Source organism: Lonchura striata, chromosome 6 (assembly GCF_050655825.1).
Source record: "Lonchura striata isolate lonStrDom1 chromosome 6, ASM5065582v1, whole genome shotgun sequence".
Taxonomy (NCBI): domain Eukaryota; kingdom Metazoa; phylum Chordata; class Aves; order Passeriformes; family Estrildidae; genus Lonchura; species Lonchura striata.
Window position 1 is genome coordinate 34,993,383 of NC_140708.1, and position 19,805 is coordinate 35,013,187.

Here is a 19,805-nt window from a genome sequence, read left to right on the forward strand (position 1 = left end):
ATGGCAAGTATTTTCAATCTTTTTTTCTTTTTATGAATAGAAAGGGAAAGTTGTGAATAATATCTGCACAAAAGAACAAAAAACAACTCCCCTATACTCATCAAAATTTTATTTTTATTTTAATTTACACATTTAGGGAGCTTATCTCTGAATACCAAATGAACCCACCTACTTCAGTTTGCTCATTAAGCATAATTTTATATGCATGAAGTGGTATTTTTGAGGCAATATTAGTATTGGCAGTTGGGTTCTGGATCCATATCTTTGCCTACGGAAGTCAATGGGAAAATGTTCATTTATTTCAGTGACAGTGAAGTTGGACCTTAGTGAATAGTTATCTATGTGTGCATGAAAACACAGCAGTGCCTGCAAAGAGATGCACAGATACTGGTCTGCTCACACTTTTAGGCAATCTGAAGAAGCATTTTTATTCCAATTATTTTATTGGAGCACCTTACACTATACCAAATAACTTTCCAGAACAACTACAATAAAAATATTGAGGCATGACTCTATCTACTTATTAAGAAGAGTAGTGCTGCATGAAAACAATAATTGCATTTTGAGAGATGAATTTTGTTGCACAGACCATTCTTAGACTCTAGGAATTAAAAATTAAGATCTTGTGCTGGTTTTTGTGCCATCAGGGCTGGAGAAGGGAGGGATCCTTATTTCAACTTGGCTGTGCTGAGCGAACTGATGCAAGTTTTGTGGTCAGGCTGTGCTTTTATCAGCATACCTTTTATTCCACTTGGTTGTGGTTGTACTCTGCTGGTAAAAAGGACACTGCTGCCTTTGTGTATATTAGCAGGACTAATTATCAGTGCTTGGCTGAAGGAAGTACCAGAAAGTTAATATGAAAATACAGAAGGGATTATTTAATTCTTGTACAGATTCCAAGGCACCAGTTCAGATGCACTAGCAGAAGCTGGGAGCTGCATGCAGACTCCCAGTACACCAAGCACTGGCTTCCAGTTCAGATTCAGCCACAGCTTGGTTTGCAGCACTTGTGCTCCTAATAAGCTCGTGAATTGGAGACAAATGCAAATTCCTCAGTTATTATGAATTATCTTCACTTATTAGTTGTTTACATGTGCCATAGTAGTAACTGGATGTGAAAAGAAATGAGCCTGTGCTTCTGAATACAACTGTGTGGTTGTTATTTAAATGTCAGTTCCCTTCCATTGACAGGGTAGTGTTTTTCATAAGCAGTTTGAAAATTTCTCCTTTTTCCTTTTTCTTTCTTTTTTTTTTTTAATGGCTCAATGTTGATTGTATCAGCAAAGCTATTATGCTGAGCCCCTGCAGTAATTTGTCAAATAATCATCTCCTGGCACATATTTTTTTTTCTACAAAGGCGCTAATGATTACAAGTATGATTAATAACTGAACTAAATTGTTATTGCCGGGAAGTTTTAGTGCATTCAGGAAATCGTGACCTGTATTAAAAAAAAAAAAAACAAAACCTTGGGGACAAGAGAGGCTGGTCATACTTCAGAGAAGGAATGTACGACCTGTACATGTTTCCTTTTACCCTGCCATGCTTTTTTATTAGATCTTGGGATAGTAACCTCACGTGGGTCATTCCTCGGTCAACTGCTCATCTCTGCTGTTGTTCCAAGCAGGCTTCCCGAGCCACTACAGGAAGGACCGGATGATTTCTTTAAGGAATAGCACTATTTATAAAATAAATATAAAATCAGGTCTCCATTTTGCGCAAACAACAAATTATGAGGACTCCAGCAGCTGTATCTTTGTTGAACACCCGCCTCCTGTGAGTATAAATTGCACCTTACTGAGTAGAAATAAAATACAGTCCACCAGAGACTGCTGCAAGGTGTAGCTGCTTGTGTATGGGCAAGTAATGACTTGCATTTTCAGCTGCTCCTTAGTAAGAGCCTTAGTAATTGGAATCAGTTATTCAAAACATCTCTAAATGTGATTTAAATGGCAAGGATTTAATAACATAGAAAGAAGTCATTACAGAGGTTCAAGCAGGGGAGAAGGGAATTCCGTTTTTCAGAGCAGAGGGAGAAAAATAAAGCAATTACTTGATGTAAAGGCCAGAAACAGGACTCCTGCTGTCACAGAGAAATCAAATCTGTCAGCAATTAGTGGGATCTTAGGAGGCAAAGAACCCTTCAGTGTTGAACAGTGAATAAGGGGTTAGCAATTATATGAACTGATAAAAGTGTTCTGGTTTTCAAACAGCAGGTTAACAAGGCTTACTTTTTTCATAACTTCGTGCAGATGTGATGAGTCACACTTTGTGACATTTTTCAGGAGACTGTATGAAAAGGTAAGAAAATAATAAAGCACATTGCATTGCTTTTGCTTTTAAGATGCTGCTGATTTACTTTTTGCAAAATGACCCAGGGCACACTGATGGGACCAGCCTTGATGTCTGTCACTTCTTGCGGGGCCAGGCGCTTACTGAACTCTGCCTTTAAAAGCACGGTTTGTCTTCCATATGTGAGCACTTGTGTGAGCAAAAAAAACCCCAAAACCCTGCATAAACATAATCAGGTCTCATTCTATTTGACGTCAGAAATGCTCAGAAATTCCCAGCAGAAGGCATTTATACCCTGCATGGCTGATTCTTGGACAGAAGAGTTCACAGAGGGAAACGGAAACAGACGTGATTGTGCCTTTTTAGTCTTGACTCCGTCTAATGCTCTGAGTGCTGAATAGACATTACATGATTAATTGGCACGAGAAAAAGAATATTTGTAGGAAACTGAAAGATGAGGAGACTTTCTCCATATGTCAGAGAGGCTGAGGCAGAACTAGAACTCTGATCCTGTACTTTTATTGACTTTAATGGGGAACTTTAAGAAACAAGAAGCAGAAAGGGACTAGAAACTCTAGATACACAACCTGCACCTTGAATAGCATATAGGGAAACAGTGAGCTTTGAAGACTTCATCTTCATCCTAGGCTATCCTATTTTGTTCAAAGGCACCAAAGCCCTTCAGAGCAGGAAAACAAAGGAGCTCTGGCAGTTTCAAAAGGCTTTCTCTCTCAAAACAGAGGGATGAAGTGTGTCTAGACTGAGACTCAAAATCCTTCTGGAATGTGTAAAGAAATTAGGGCTATTGAGATTAGCAGGGAAAGCCTTTCAGTGGGATCAACATTCACAGAGAGCATTGCTTTACAATCATCTCTAAGTGCCCAGCTCATCCACTGAAGCAAAAGCCTCACTGGCTTTATGTTGGCTGCTTGGTCTGTGGTGTGTCAGCTCCTAGAGGCAAGGACAGGGGGCTTCTGATCTCCTCCTGACTGCAGAAGGAACTGGAGCAGTTTGTGCCTGGTCAGTGACGTCTACTGGGGCTTTTTCCCAGTCCAAGCTAGAAAGCAGCCCCACTGGCTGCAGGAATGTGTGGTGGTCTGAAGCTCCAAGGTAGAAAGGTGCAGCTGGGGTTGCTACTGTGCTGCCACCACATTCCCTACACAGCACAGGAAGGCACCATGCCCAATTTCCCAGGATTTTCAAAAATCTGATGTAATGCAGAGCTGTTGTATCTGGCTTTGTATGGTGTGTTATCATATTGTTGGGTGTTGTCTCAAAGGTAAATCAGGAGTTAAAGCAAAACAACAAAATCAAAACCTAGGTCCAGATCAAGAGTTCTCTCACCTAAAAATATCACAAAGGCATCCTTTGCAGATTGGGGTATAGGGGCAGTAATAGAAATTGTAAAATTTCTGTTGAGAAGTTGATATTATCTTCCAAAAGACATGACAATCTTGTGTCAAATCAACATGGGAGGAATGTCGCAGAGAAGAATTAGATCACCCCTGTTTCCTAATTACCTTGGGAAAGGAACATTTCAGAGTAAATTCGGATATATAACCCAGAAATGATCAAAAATCTCTTGAACTTCATTTCACGTTCATTTCCCAAGTGACATAGATTTTTCCTTAATATATATTTTAGGTCCTAGAAATGTTTGGAAACCATACTAAAAAAGAAAAAAAAAGCACTAAAAGATGGACTTGCCTAATTAAGTGAATACTTATTTTTTGATAAATAATTAAAATTCTTTGAAAGATAATACAAATTTCAGAAGTTTTTGTCCTGTGACATGTTTTAAACAACCTCTGTTTTCCAAATTGCATTGCATGTGAACTTATATGAGCACTCTTTTTTGTGTCTGGAAAGATGGCAGATGTCCATGGGAGAGAATAGCATTTCTTAACCCTTGGCCCAGCACCATCTTTTTCTCCCCTGTACACTTACAGGATTGCCTGAGCTGGATATCACGCTATCTGTGAAGAACTCCTTTTCTGATCCCTCGTGCTTTCTCTAGGATGAAGGAAAGCTTCCAAGGAGATTCACTTTCAAGTGAATTCATCAGGTTGCTCTGACCTGGGTAAATCCTATGGATGTCATATCAAAACGCTCAAGATTGTTTCCCATTTCAGCACCTTTTGAACCCAATCCTGGGTTGCTCTCTGATCCCCACGGTTTTGGTTCATGGTGCGTGCGTTAACACACAATTACCGCTGATCTCAATAGCGATTCACGTCCTCATTATCTTGCTGGATCAGGCCTTGCTTTAGGTATTTCACAATCTCACATTAAGGAATTACTAAATGGCAAGTGCCTACTTAAAAACAGAAGCATAAATCCCATGGAGATGATTTTTACATTAATCTTTTGACTGTGAAAAGACTGAGAAGTGACGAAAGAGTGGTTATCAAAAAGAGAGGTAAAAAGAAGAGACAAAATCTTGGCCTGTGTGATGAACTCAGATGGGGTTCGGTGATGATGGTTACACATTTGACACCTTCTGTTTTGCTTCCAGGAGCTGGCAGTGAAATGACTCTTCTAAATCCCAGTGCATGGAAAGTGAACACTCCCAAGGGAAGATCACGCAGTGCTGAGAGCTCTCTCCAGTGTGTGGAAGGAGGGTTCTCCATAGGATACTGGAATATGGCAGAAGCTGATGCCTACAGGTTCAGCAGAATTTTCTGTTCCTGGTCAACATCTTAGAATTTGTAGGACATTTCCTGCCTTGTTTCAGGAGTCACATATCCAAAATTAGCAAGAACAAGATTCAAATTTCAGTTTGAAGCTTTGAGTTTCCTGCTTCCCTCAAAGCAGAGATCCATGGGATTTACTCATGAAAGAGCAGCCAGAAGCCAATGATCTTTCTGGCAATTCAGCTCTCTGTAATCTTCTCTGGCCAAAATTAGTAGTGTTTAGGGAAAACCTTTGGTGGAAACCAGCATGACTTCACATTCCTTTGAACTTCTTTTGTTTGGCTTCAGGTCTGAATGTGGCACATAGACCACACTTGTTGCATTGCTTGCTGGTCATGGACAATTTTCAGATTTTTATGGTGATGCAACACCAGCTGTCATGGAGTTAACTCCTCTGTAGGGCACACAGTGCCCCTTTCATGGGTTGGAGAGTGCCTTGGCCATCCCAAGCATGCTATCCAAATGACTTTTAAAAACATCTTCCCTGTAAACTCAGTTAACTGATTTTTTTCTTACTAGGCAGCACCCACCTGTTGTTTCCCATGAAAATTTGCGTAGGTAGAGGGAGAAGAATTTATACTTGGGAAGATGTTTCCTTCCTTTTCTTCCAGAAAGAGAAGTGAAATGTACTTACACTAAACAATCTTATGCCAGATTCCATAGCTGCAATTTAGGGATGACTCAATCTAAGTCAGTACCTTGGGACTTGCAGGCAGAGAGAAAACTGCCACCAAAGCTGGGCTGTGCTGGCACAGGCTAGATAAATACAAGATAAATAGTTTTTTGTGGGTCATGCTGGTGCTGAGTGGCTGCAGGGAGTGCCTGGGCTTCCTCCAGGGAACCTTCAACATCCCTGTGGGGCCGTTTTCTTAATCACTCTCCAGATTTCAGTGATTAAGATGTTATCTGGGGCAACTTTCATCCTCGAATATCCGCAAACACTTTGCAAAACAGCACGAAAGGTATCCATAGCTATTTACCATGGGGTTACCACTTGGTAACCTGATTGCATCAGACTGGAGGAGGAAATTTATTTCCTTGTGAAATATGATCTCATAAAAATCCCTGGGATGGCAGGCATTGCAATGCACCATGCGTGGCATTGCTGCCTCCAACAGAGGCTGGAGATTTAGCTCAATTATGCTGCAGTTTGTCACTAATAAAAAGGATTTTTCACAAATGAAAACTAAGTGCAAAGGAAATTGGGTAGTGCTACTTTGCCTCACTGCTCCATGTGGGGAATTTGAAGAAGCAAGTTCCTTATCAGGAATTGGGGGAGAGGAATTCTTTTCAGGTAAGTCAGCAGCAAAGTTGCAAAATAACTTTTGATGTACATAGAGAGGCCTCTCCATTTCCAGAATTCCAGAATTTGCTTGGTTGCAACCCTTATCCCAATTTCAGATTTGAGGGATGATTATATGTAAAAAATCACCTTCCCTTTCATGTTCCAAAAACACTGTATGTTACATTTTATTGTGCTTGCCACCCCCCTACCCCTGATTGTATTTAATCTGCCAACAAAGATTGCTGTGGCTGTGCTGACCCTAATATATTTGACCAATTTGCATCCCAAATACCAGGCAGAAGCAGAGGGATTTGTGCCTTTCTGGTTCCTTCCTTTCTCAGATTCTTGCATATTTTCATTATTTGTTGTTGACATGACTGCCTCATTCAAAACAAAGTTACAAACTTCTACATAAACAGGATCAAACCCAGAAACACATTTCTTTTTAATAATTAAAGAAAAAGTGTTGTCGTAATTATTTTGAGCTCTGGTTTTAAAGAGGTCAGCAATTTCCATGGGTTTTTATATGAGTGATAAAAAATGGTTTTAATGTAGGTTGTTTTAGAATGATACTGAGAAAACCCTTGTTCATACAAAAGTCAAGACAAGAATAGTTTCAAAAGTTATTTCAGAAATTATTATTTTTTTTAATACAGAAGAAAAAAAAAAGGATATTTTAAATTAATGTTAACTTGTTGAAGAGCATTAAAACCTACTAAAATTTTGTCAACCATGCTAAAGTCACAACCATGTTTACTTCCAAAGAAGCTCCCAGCCAGAAAGCAGCAGGCACATCACTGCTCGGTGCATGGCAGATCCAGGAGCCCCTGGGGGAGGTACCCACATACCAGAGCAGGGCAGGCACACAGCCACCTGCAAAGCAAAGGCAGACAGTCCTCACAGGAGCAACATTTATAATATATACTGCTCATTAACAAGTCAACTATTTTAAATTAATACTTTGCCAGCTCATTTGTTTTCATTCAGGGAGAAACTATTCTATGGCTGTATTCACGTAAATCAACTTTTTTTTTTATGGGTTCCTGATGCCACAGGGCTTGTTCCAGTGGAAAAGAATTGCCTTTGGCTCCAGTCATCTTTGGTCAGGTCCTTGTGTTTTTCAGTTTAAAACCCAGAGCCCATCCATCATAATCAGACTTTGTTCTGGGGCTGAGGGAACCTGCTGTGGACACTTTGGCAGCCCAGCCGCACTGAGATAATAGCCAAACAGGTGGTAATTACTGTGATTAACCACTGTCACCTTCAGATTTCAGGCAGTCACTCTGGTTTAGGACAACATTTTTATTGTGCTGCCTTCCCTGGGCATTCAGTGTGAGTCCATATATCAGTTATGGGCGTCTTCACAGTTTGCAAACCATTTTTGTGCCCTGGGTGCTGTTACTTGTGGTTTTTTTGCAGCACCTAGTATGACCTGGTAGAATCCCTGTCATATATCTGCTAATTAATACCAGCCACAGTCGTTGTAATTTGGTATTTTCTACCCTGTACCTGCAGTTACATTTTTCATCAGTTCAGTCACTTGTTGCACAAACAGAGAAATTTAACCACAAGCACTGATCTTCCTCCCTGTTAACCTCAGGGCTTCTAACTTGGCTCCTCCCTGCTCCTAAATCACCGTTTATTACTATTTTTACAAGAGAAGATTAATGGACTAAATGGGCACAGGTAATTCTGCATTGTTCGGAGTCTCTTCAAATAGCACCTGCTGTAAATTCTTTAGTGCTCCTTATCTCTGCAGCAAATCTTGGTCTTTAAACAGTTTGTTCAGGGGAGGAGGCCTGTGAAGAAGGGTCACAGTGCCCTGGGAGCTTTGCAAAAGCATCTCTGAGGCTCTGTGGATGCTGTGCTCTTGGTTGGGAGGGTTTTGCTTTCCAAGGTTCTCAGCCATGTAGGTGCATCTCCCCAAGCCAGTGGCCTCTCAGAGTGAACTCAGGCTGTTGCTCCAGGGTTCACCAAGGCTGTGGGAGAAGTGCCCATACTAATGGTTTGAGACATTAACTTTTCCTTTGTAATTTCCTCTTGTTTGGTATGTTCAGCTCTCAGCTGAGCTTTGTTCCAATAGCCTGGGGGGGATGTGACTTCACCCAGATATAAAACACACAGGCACAAAAACAAAATGCTTGGAAAATTGCAATGACATGGTTGTGTTGGTAGCTTATGATTTTCTGAAATGAAAATGTGCCTAGACAATGAAAATTGAGCCAAGATACTATATTTTCCAAGCAACCTTTTTAGCCTTCAAAAGGACTCCTTGGAAAAGCTGCAGACCAGCAAGCCACCTTCCCCATTCCATCGTTTTGTGCAGTGCTAAGAGGAAAAAAGCCCAGCATAATGGCTAAGAACAAACCAAGTAGGTGTTGAAGCAAGTTGAGACGGATGGATGGCAAGAAACAGTGAGTGGAAAAGCTAAACAGCAGAAGGCACAGCACAGTGGTGCAGGAAAAGAGCTGCCCCTCCAGCATGGCCCATACCAAGGGTCTGGCCAGGGAACCATGCCCCACACAGGCACCGATGCCTCTGTAACTCATCTGGGTTTTGGGGGGTGCAATTTAGCTGTGCCAGTGCAGAAAACACAGGATTTGTGTGTCTAACTAGTTGCAGGTGGAAAACCGTGGGCAACGTTTCAAGAAGTGGCTTTGAAAGTTGGCCCGTTGCGACCATAAACAAGAAACTAAAGAGCTTTACAGTATGTACTTACAGCTTTTAATTTTCTCTCCCTGTTCACAGATATCCGAGTATCTCGCACACTCCCAGACAAGCCTTTTGATTGTTCAGCCCTGGTTTTACATTTAATAGCCTTGCTACCTTCTCCCCACAGCGACCACATTCTGCTCCCACATGTGGAAGAGTTTACGTTTCTCTTTTGCATAGAGGTGGGAGGCGGGCGGGCTCGGCTTTCACCGTCAGCCTTTGTCTGAAGGCCAAGCTCACCAGTGCCACCAGCATGGCACGGCAGGAGAATGGGCTGGGACCCACCTGAAAACAAGATTTCTGCCCGTCCCACAGCAATTCCCTCTCCTGGTGGCCCCAAAGAGCCATCAACAATCAGTGCAATTTTAAAGCAACTTGTATTTACACATAAGGACGAGGACTCGTTATCGTCTTCATCTCCATATTGTTGTTTTACATAACAGCTGCAGTAGAGCAAGTGCACTTTGGTCAATAGTTTCATTTATAATAAAGTAATAAATTAGGAATATTTTTCCCTTGACAATAAGTTTTATGCCAAGATTTTATGTAGCTTAAAGCAAGTTGTCATTTAGGCTACTTAAATTAATTTTTGGCAGCAGTTAATTGGAGCCTAGAGTCTTTTGTCTTTAAACAGCTAATCCTAAACAAGAAAATACAATGATTAAATGTTTCTTAGACAATATTATTCACAGAATTTAAAATATAGCATTTAATTAAGATTTGGACTTGTTACTCTTTTTTTAAAATTTCTTTAGAAAGATTAATTTATGTTTCTTCAAGTTGAATTGCTACCATGACTCTGATTTAACTGGCTTACTGCAAGGCTACAGCCAGAGACCTTCCAACACTTCTACAGCTCTTGCAGCCAAAGACAAATTATACTGGATTACTTCCTGAAGAGACATATATCGTCCTTTCAGAGAAAGGACATTCCCATTTGGAGCTCTGGAAGTTTAGGAGTTATGTTCACAGGGTAAAAATGCTGTATTATTATACTCAGATACTGGTAAATATGCTAAAGGAATAAATTACTTCAAAAAGGCTTTCCAGCATGGTCAGGTTCTGGGCAGGAAACCAAGACTTCTCAAAACCAGAAATCACAGAGGTTTACTTCAAAAGGGCTGTTAACCAAAAATTCAGTCCAAGGTAGTGATTAGGCCAATGTCCTTCATATCAATAAAAGTAGAGCAGCTAGAGATCTCCTAGTCTTGATATAAAATCATTCCAATTCTGGAAACCTTCATTATTCCTGATTAAATATACCATATGTTATCATGAATTGCAGAGAAATGAGTCCTGATAGAGTAATACTCCTGATTGAATCTCTTCTTTATACCCACCGTCAGTTATGGAGAGAGAATTAAAGCTCAATTCTTTAGTTTGTTACACAGGAGTAAAGATTAGATAATTATAAAGCTTCCTACTAGGAAATCCTGGAAGCTAATTTGTAATTAATGAATTAATTAAAGAGCTATAAAGATGATGCATTTTAAATGGTAAATGGATCTAGTCACCTTTTCTCTCATAATTATTGTCTTCTGTTCTTCCTTCTTTTCTGATGGGAATATACACAAAATTATGAAATCATGGATTCACACTACCATGGAATGGTTTGGGTTGGAAGAGACTTTAGGATCATCTTACTTCCACCCCTTTGCCATTGGTAGGGACATTTTCCACTGGACCAAGTTGCTCAAAGCCCATCCAAGATGGACTTTAACATTTCCAGCGATGGGTCATTACAACTTCTCTGGTTAACCTTCTCTAACTTCTCTAATCTAATCCTGCCCTCTTTGAGTTTGAAACCTGCACCTCTCTTCCAATTGCTACAGTCTCTGACAAAAACTTCACTATTTCAGAGTATTCTGAAGCAAGAGGCTGTTAGTGAAGTAGCCTGCACATACATAATCACACCTCAGGGCAATGGGAGGCCTCACACCATATTTCCTTGTTTCACTCAGGGAAAGAGCATTTGGGGCCTCAGACACATTTGAACTAACTTTCCACACAGCTCTTTCATTGCTTCTGCCACAATCCATGTGAAGGCAAAGTCCATTGGTACAGAATCCATGGACCAGGACAGCAGATGGAAGCAGCTGGGAGCAGTCCAAACTGAACTGCTTGGTTTGAAAGCAAGAAATTGCTTTTAGAAAACCATCTAAGTGACTTCTTTTGCAAGCAATCTTCAGCACTGATTTTTAATACAAAGAAATGTTGAGATCCCTTAATTGATGTCTTAGTGCATTGGAGCCTTTGAACTTCTCATTCTCAACCTCTTCTTTGAAACCAAGTAGCTAAAAAACCCTTCACTTTAAAATAAAATTATATGCAAATGCTTTACAGGATTTTAGCAACTGGGTCTTCGAGTAAACCATCAAAATCCATGAATCATCCTAAAACCACAAGGGAAGCTGAGAATGCTGCTCAAGGCCATATGTCCACAAAGAAAGAACATTGCTTTTGAACTGCAGTCACTGAGCCTGCTTGGGTTTTGAAAATTAATAGAACTTCCTTGTTACAGTGGTCTTTTCTTATGTCTCAGTACCATCCAGAAATCAGTATGAATGGATGTACAAAAGAAAAAAAACCTCCAAAAAACCCAGAAGTGAGAATTGCCAAAATCAAATATGCAACGAATGGAATTGTTTTCATTGTCCAAGTTGACTGAAACACAGAAGTCTTTTTCATTATTTAGAAACAATATCACTTCTCTTGTGGAAAACTGATTTTTGAGACAAAATTACTTAACTTTTAATGAAAACCCAAACACTGGAAATATGGTAGTCAAATGTAAACTCAAATATAGTATCAAGATCAAATGTTTACTCATGGGCAACCGCTGAAAACCCCTTGAACCACATGAATTAAAAACAGATGTTTTAAATTAAAACACATAAATTACTGATGCTGATATTACTATAAATTTCAATGATGAAAACACATCAGTCAAGACTTTAAGGGAGATTCTAAAGGTTACATATAGGAGTATTTTCCATTATTAAACAAAGTGTCACCTGAAGAAGTTCCCTGGAAGAATGCAGGAGGACCTGTGTAAAGTGTCTCGGGTTACTGTGACATGATTCAACTATTCCTGTTTTTATTCTGAGTCAGTGTTGTATATCTCAGGCATTTCTTTGTTTGGTTTCTGGTGTGCATTCTGCCCCAACAAGGAGCTCCATGTATCCCACTCTATTTCCAGCTGGACATGGACTTTCTCCCTAGCCCCTACCCAGAGAACACAGCTGGAACCAGTAATGTCTTTGCAAATGAACTGAACTTTTAGGTTCAACCATTGCATCATGCTTCAGGCTGCCTAGCATCTTTGTAACACCAGTGTAATTTGGTATTATTTCCACTAAACAATGGTCAAGTCTTGTATACATCCATGGAAAGCTTCCATGTCCTCGGGATAGCACACTAGTTAAAAATATAATTTATCCAGAGTAAACAGTAAAAACAAATGCTGTATTTATAGTTTATTATTTTAGAAGGGTGACATTTACCTCCAGCTGGAGTATTAGAAGTTTGTGTTAAGCAGTTTTGGTTTTGAACAGTTTGAAACAGTGCAACAGTGTTGAAAAGCATATATAAGTATAATAAACAGCTGTTATAAATATATAAAATGTGTATACATGTACAGCTGAACTATGTAAGTGCACAAATATATATATATTCTCACACATACGTGCATGTGAACGCAGACATTTTCTTAACTACACACATATGTAGTACATTTTATTAAGAAACCCCAAATTTTCATGTGTTTATTCTAGCTGTTTATATTAAAGCTTCTTTGGTTTCTTTTGAAGCCCTTTTCAGACTTATCTGTTATGACTGCCCAATATTTGTATTTAATATTCTATATCTAATAAACTCTTTCTCATCTAGGATTTTACTAGATACAGATGAAGCATTGCTTAAAGAGAAGAAAAATCAACTCATAAAAAATGCACCTTGTAAATACCATAAAGTATTTGCTCACGAGTTTCTTTGAAATCTCTGTTTGTATTATTATTTTTAACAATGATGCAATCAATGGGAACACAGTATCAACAGCTGGCAGAGCCAGAGGTGGAAGAGGCAAAAATGACAGAGATTCCCTGATATTTTTCCATGCTGTAATATTTGAAGAACATTTGAGGCACTCACATTCCTTGATTTATAAACTGACACCCCCTCCTGTACACACACCCTAATTTCTATTTCTGTGTGAAAGAGGATATTTTTTACTGTAAATTGACATTAGCATTTCAGTGGCTGAACTGCCAGATGATGATTTGTTGGGTTTGGACATCCAGCCACCATTAATTTATCATGGGATTGGACGTGAAACCCTACAGGTGTCTGGAAGTATTGAAAAATCGTGTTACAGAAAGAGTAATTTACACACAGGTGGCTTTTTTTGTTCATTTGAAACATGACTTGTAAACAGTAAAATTAGTTTCTTTGGCAGTGAAAACTCATTAGAGTCTGCCACAGTCAGCTTTGCTCTCTGTCTCTAAAGGCAGAACTAAAGTACCCTAGCATGGTTTGCAAAGCTCAGGTGACTGTGCAGGATGTTTTTCCTTGTATAAAAAGGGGAGCTTAAAAAACAGATTCCTGCATCCAGAAGCTCTACCAGATCATCTTCAATGATAGGATTTTGTCAGCCTGCCATATATTATGCTGAATGACTTATTCTGTAATTAAATCAGATCTTCCAGGAAACAACCAAGCTACAGACCCTGAAATTTTCCTGCTGATTTTTGCCTGTAGATAATCACCAACACCATTACAAATATACATCTTTCATGTAACTGAAGTTCACCCAGCTGCAACATCAAAACCTTTATTGTCACTACACTCTCTTTCAAAACACATTAAAAATGCTCAAGCTGCAAAATTTTGGCCTTCATCACACCCTGCCTGCACTTCACCCTCCTGGTGACCACCATCCTCTACAATTTCAGTAGAACAACCTTTTAAAAATGAGACCATGTATTTTCCTAATCCGCATTTTGTCATTCTTCCTTTCAAGCTTATGCAGCAATTTGAAGCTGAGCTAACCTTCCTATGACCTTAAAAAGGTAAGTGAAAACCCTATGTTAAAAATTCTTCTCTCCCCTTATTTGGGTAAACTAGAAGCCATGAGAGCCTTTTATTGACTTTCACTACAGTTTTCACCCTTGGCAGTACAACTGAACCTGCCCTGACCTTTTTTGACCAAGCGCCTTTGTCCGACAGACTGTTCAAAGCATCTTGCAGCCAGATGTGAGCCCCCACACCCTGAGTGTGTGTGCCTGACTGTACAGATCCCCTGCTACCTCCCCTGGCTGCAGCACTCACCGGCAGCCTGCTGCCAGCTGGCCTGATCCGGAGATAACACCCACTGGCCGGGTTAAGAAAATGACACCTGATCGTGGGGCTGCTCTTGTTCCCATGAGTGCACCCTCTCCGAAGGCTCAGACTCTGGAAAAACTGCTCCATGCTGAAGGGAATAAAAGCAGCACCTTCCACAGGCTGCTGGAGGAACATGCATTGCTGCTCTGCTGCCCTTCTTTCACTGCAGGTTCCTCAAAGGAGCACAAGACTTCATTTGTGATCACCCTGGCCAAAGAAAACACTGAGGATGGGAAGAGACTCCTGAAAGGATGGACTTGGATAACACAGCCTGTCCACCTTCCTATCACTGAATAAAATAAATCTTTCTACATGAACAGTCATCTCTCAGCCTACCCAGGGACTGCTCACAAACATCTCACCCATCATTCTCATACTTCTGTCTCAAAGATTGTCCATCACAAATTCCAATTGTCTTGTGATGCATGTAGCACTGATCTGCCTAGAGCTTGGCTACTTGTTTAGGCAGCTAATTTTGATCTGATGTAGGGATCTGATTTAAGGGATCTAATTTTGATTTGGCTGTAGGGATGAAGACCAAACGAGATGAATAGAGTCAAATAGAAGAAACAAAACCACTCCTCTGCCTTAATGCTTGACAGAGCTTCCACTGCCTTCTGTAGTCATTGGATTAGATATTTGGGATTGTGATCAGCTCTTATCGTACCTAAGGTTCTTTGAACAACACTTCTTGCATTCACTCTATTATTTTTTTGGATTTCTATGAGCAAGTAGAGTTGGCCTTGTTTTCTGTTTACCAGCCTTTACAATTGCTTTCCAATCTTTGCAGCCCTATGGATGCACTCAGATCCTGAACTTTGGCAGAGTGCTGCTTTCAGTCCCGTGTTGATCCCATTTTAACCACTGGCTCATTTCTCAGTGCACATAGACATCCCTGTGTCTGTCAGCAAGAAATATTTGTTTATCATGTTTTTCCCTGGCTCAGTGTTGAAAATCTCTGCACATTGCAGACACAGCACTTCTGACTCAGGATTTATTCTGAGGTTCTCCTTATACTTAGCTGCCATCTCTGCCTCCCTGCTCCACTTGACTCTACCCCACATCTGGAGAGCAGATCTATCCCTGAAGTCAATCTGACTCACATTATCTGGAAATAGCCTGGTTCCATTATAACAAGACCTTCACTGCCCCACTGCCTTCATGGCTGAAAGACATCTCAGCCAATGGGGGCATGGATTCATGTCCTGAAGGGAAAACGTGCAAACCTTCTAACAAGCCTTTTCTTCTCTGCATAAAAGGATTATCAGGAGCTGAGGCTTCCTTGTAATTCTTCAGTTAGGCGTTCAAGATTAAAATTGAGACTCAACTAATAATGAACCCACTCTAAAAATGCTTTTTTAGTAATAAAACCACTAAAAAAGAAAGGATTACTACCAGAGAAAGGGTTGGTACAAGGTTTGATCTACAAGTCCACCAAACTCTTGCCAGTAAATATTGACATCTCACCTGGCAAAAATAGCAGTGGGTATTTTTATGTTTAAATATTCACATACCTATGAGATTTTCAGCCAGCTCTACAGGATGTAATATTGCTGATGGCCCTTGGAAAAAAGCAACCAAAATATGAAACCTTCTTTCTCACCCCTTCGACCCCCGTCAACACTGTTCATTTGGATCAGGTGTTTTTGAAGTTTGCACATGGCAGTCTCATTTGCATTTAATGTCCTTCAGATTACTTCCTTTTTGTTGTGCTAAACACCTCTCTCAGTTGAGTCTAATTTGATGAGGTCATGCTGTGACTCCTGACCCTTTGGGTTCTAAATGAAACCATCTGACAAAAAAAAGTAAGTGGAGTGAGTCTTTTGCCTGTTCGTGGACATTTGATATTTGCAGATGTGCAGCAAATTTTACAGATGACTCTTTTGCCAAGCTAACACTTGGTTGGAGAGGTGGAAATAAGTGAATTCCTAGAGAGAATAAAATATTCCAAAAACAAATAGGTCATGGCAATCCAGTCCCCACGACTCCACTAGCTAAAATAAAAATAAATCAGAAGTAAATATGACCATTATCTCATCCAAGGGAATCCTAAATTCCCAAAAAGCTTTTCTCCCCACAAAATTACTTAATTCTTGGTGTTTTCTTCCAGTGTTTGTGAATGGAAACACCTGTGTGGATTGGCACAGAGACCCTGGGATTGTTTGGTGGCTCCGAGGTAGCCCGTGGTGTGTATGGGAACCTTCCACCTGCTTTGGGCTGATGTGCCCCAGCATTTCTGGAAAGGGTGAAGAGGTGCACATTACATTTATTTCCAGTTGTCTCCAATGTGTGTTGTAGGGGAGGTCAGCCTGGATGATCCCACAGTCCTCATCTGGCCTTAAAAGTCTGGGTCTGTTACTGAGGCTTTGAAATGCTCTCAAGCACTGATCGCTTCATTCCAGGCTAATTGTGTGTGGAGGGAGTCACTGGAATTTTTAGCACATATGGTCAAATAAAAAGCCAAAATGCTATTCCATACTTCTCTGGCCTCAAAATAGATCTGTGTTTTACTAGGATATTATGATACAAGACTGGAAAAGGAAATAAGTAAGCATGGAAATTTCTTCAGAATATTTTATCAGTGCTGTGCTGCTCATCACCCATTCCTTTGAGAGGCTGGAAGTGGGACCATGTTTAAATAATAATTGGGGCTTAGCCAGAACACTCTGAAACTGTCAGGAAGCTCATCACTGAGCATTAGTTGAAGCCATATATCTCTTTTTCTTTGTAACTTTTCCTGTGCCAACCCTGCCCACTTCCCCATACACATGTAATTTCCTCCATGAACTCATTATTCAGATGTCTGTGGTGTGCATGCCCTCTGTAACAAAACTATTTCAGAATTATCTGGGTGTAGTAAATCATCTTGAGATATACTGTAATTAAGTAGGAATATGCAAAGCATCAGGCAGATTATCTTTGAAATGCATCAAAGTACATTATATTATAAGAAAAAAAATAGGAAAAATTGCAGGTCATATATTCACTAAACTTCTCTACCTTATATGAAAATGAGTCATTTTCCACCATACCCTGGGGGTGAGGAGGCTGTCAGATGAAGAAATAAAAGACACTGCTAGTTAAGAAGAGCAGACCATGCCAAATCACTAATTAAAATTTAGATTTTTTTTTTTTTTTTTTTTTTTTTTTTTTTTTTTGTAGAGAACAGGTGCATATGCTAAAAGCTATTCCAGAACTGGACTAACTTTTACCTCACTTTTTTTTTTTAATGTTATTTTACGAACCTGAGTAAGTGCCTCAAAGACTGAATGCCTTATTGAACCAAAGTCTTAAATGTATATATATAAAAATGGAGCACTCAGCATTGCATCCTAATTTTCAAAGAACATAATTTCAATTAACATGACAGCTTCTGAAAGAACAGGTTAAAAAAGCAATTTAAAAATAATTTTTGAAATGGTATCACTGAGTAAATTAGGTTTGAAATATTCAGGACTGAGATACAGATGCATGAGCATATTTAGTCACATTTTAACACAGCCTTATTCCTGCATTTTTAAGACCCCATGTCTTTTCAGCTGTCCACTAAACTAACTGTGCACCTAAGAAAGGGGTCAGAGGGATTTATTATAATTTCTGTGTTCAATAAAGTACTTCTGTGAAACTTTACCCACCTGAATCTCAGCTATGTTTTTCATTTTTTGTATTGATTGAATAGATCAGTAGTCAAAATGGTTCTTCAGAACCACAGGAATCACAGCCAAGCAGCCATGGAAGTCCTAATAAGTAATTACCATTTCATCTGCACTTACAGAATGGGAACTATTTTGACACATCCATTTCTATTCACATACCCCCAGAATTTTAAAAATTGTTTGGAAAATTGTTTGGAAAATTGCTGAAAACTCCAAACTCCACAGGAATACAGGAGAATCTGCAGGACTTCTACGACCCTGCACTGCCAAACGTGAGGAAGTGAGGTCTGGGGACTTCTTGGAAAAGGGAAATTCAAATATTATATTCATCTAATATAATCAGAAGACATTTTAGAGTCAGTGTTTCAGCTTAGAAAGGTAGGAATCTAAACTTGCATCTCAGCACATCCTGGAATGAGATGCAAAAATGCATATTCATCAGGATTATAGCAAATTTGGGCCTAAAGAAAGAGTGGGATTTTCCTTGTGTTTTGTACTCTGCAAGAGAGGTGGGCCAGAAACAAATGCATGCCTGCTAGCAAGGGAAAGCCTGCTGATACCTAAACCATCAGGGGCTTTTCAAAAAATTATTTATCCTTATATTACTTGAAGATTACTCATGTAATCCTGTTTGTAAAGCTGGAAGAAACTGTAACAAAGAAACAAATATTCATCTGAATCCTTAAATTATTTTATTTTTTTACTAGGTTCACAATGCCTTCATTTATTTTCAAGGAATTCCTACAAATTCAATGACAAGACCTGAAAATTTGTTTTCAGCAAATACGTTTTTTGTCTGTGTTTTCATAATTATTACAGAAGCCTTTAGAGGTGCCAGTGAGGCTATGAGCCCTATCATGGTAGATCAAACCATAACAACAGCAACTGCACCAGAAACCTGATTTTGTGTTTAATATTCTAGATTACATGCATGGCTGTTCCCCACAGAGGCAGATATCAGCTGCCTCTCTAACACCCCCAATTCTGGGTTGAAAGGGACACAAGACAGCAAAGATTCAAAGAGGGACAACAATGCATGATGTGAATCTTCATTTAGCTTTTAAATCATTAAGTAATGTCAGCTACAATGGTCCCAACAGATCTTCTCTGAGTACCCCCATAACCTGAAATACTGAAGTTTTCATGTAGAAGTGGATAGGAGAAATTCTGTTGCAGGTAGATTATGCCATGTACAAAAAGCACAGAGAGTGGAGAGCTGAGGAATTTAATAAAACTTGCACAAATCAAGGCAGGGTCTAGATGTACAAAATCTGGCATAATTTTGTACATTCTACTCAATAGAATCCTGGGGGAAAATATGGGGGAAACTCTGACACAAAACTTTAGAGGGGCACTCCTTTCTGTACCTCCTGTCCTGGGAAGGGGAATGCCTGGCAAACCAAAAAAATTGTGTCACGTGACTTGCATTTTCCTCATTAAACAAAAATTCAAATAAAGATAAAATTTCAAACAGCAAAGTTGAAGTTCTGAGGAGACTAAATTTGGAAGTCATATCCATTTCAAAAATCTACCTCAAAATTCAATATAGTAGGCAGCTAGGAACAATAAAATAAGACCATATGGCCTTGGATCAATGTATTAAAAGTGTGCTGTGCTAAAGGGCTAAAGACAGTTATTCATTTATTATCTGTCTGTAGTGAGCTTGGGATGTGATCATTTGATTGCGCCAAAGTCAAATTTTCTAGAATATAAACTAGTAAGCATGAGTTTATATAAACTCATAAGTGGCAGAGACTGTGGCAAATTCTTACACGGGATCACTGAATCTT

The 19,805-nt window shown here is 39.6% G+C and overlaps 1 long non-coding RNA gene across 1 annotated transcript; it reads left to right on the forward strand.

Moving 5' to 3' along the window:
• Nucleotides 1–955: 955 nt before the first annotated feature.
• On the forward strand, nt 956–18,665 carry LOC146767082 (uncharacterized). Its single transcript, XR_014956188.1, has 3 exons — nt 956–6,277; nt 13,998–14,046; nt 14,137–18,665. It is a non-coding gene; the product is annotated as an uncharacterized LOC146767082 (long non-coding RNA).
• Nucleotides 18,666–19,805: the final 1,140 nt, after the last annotated feature.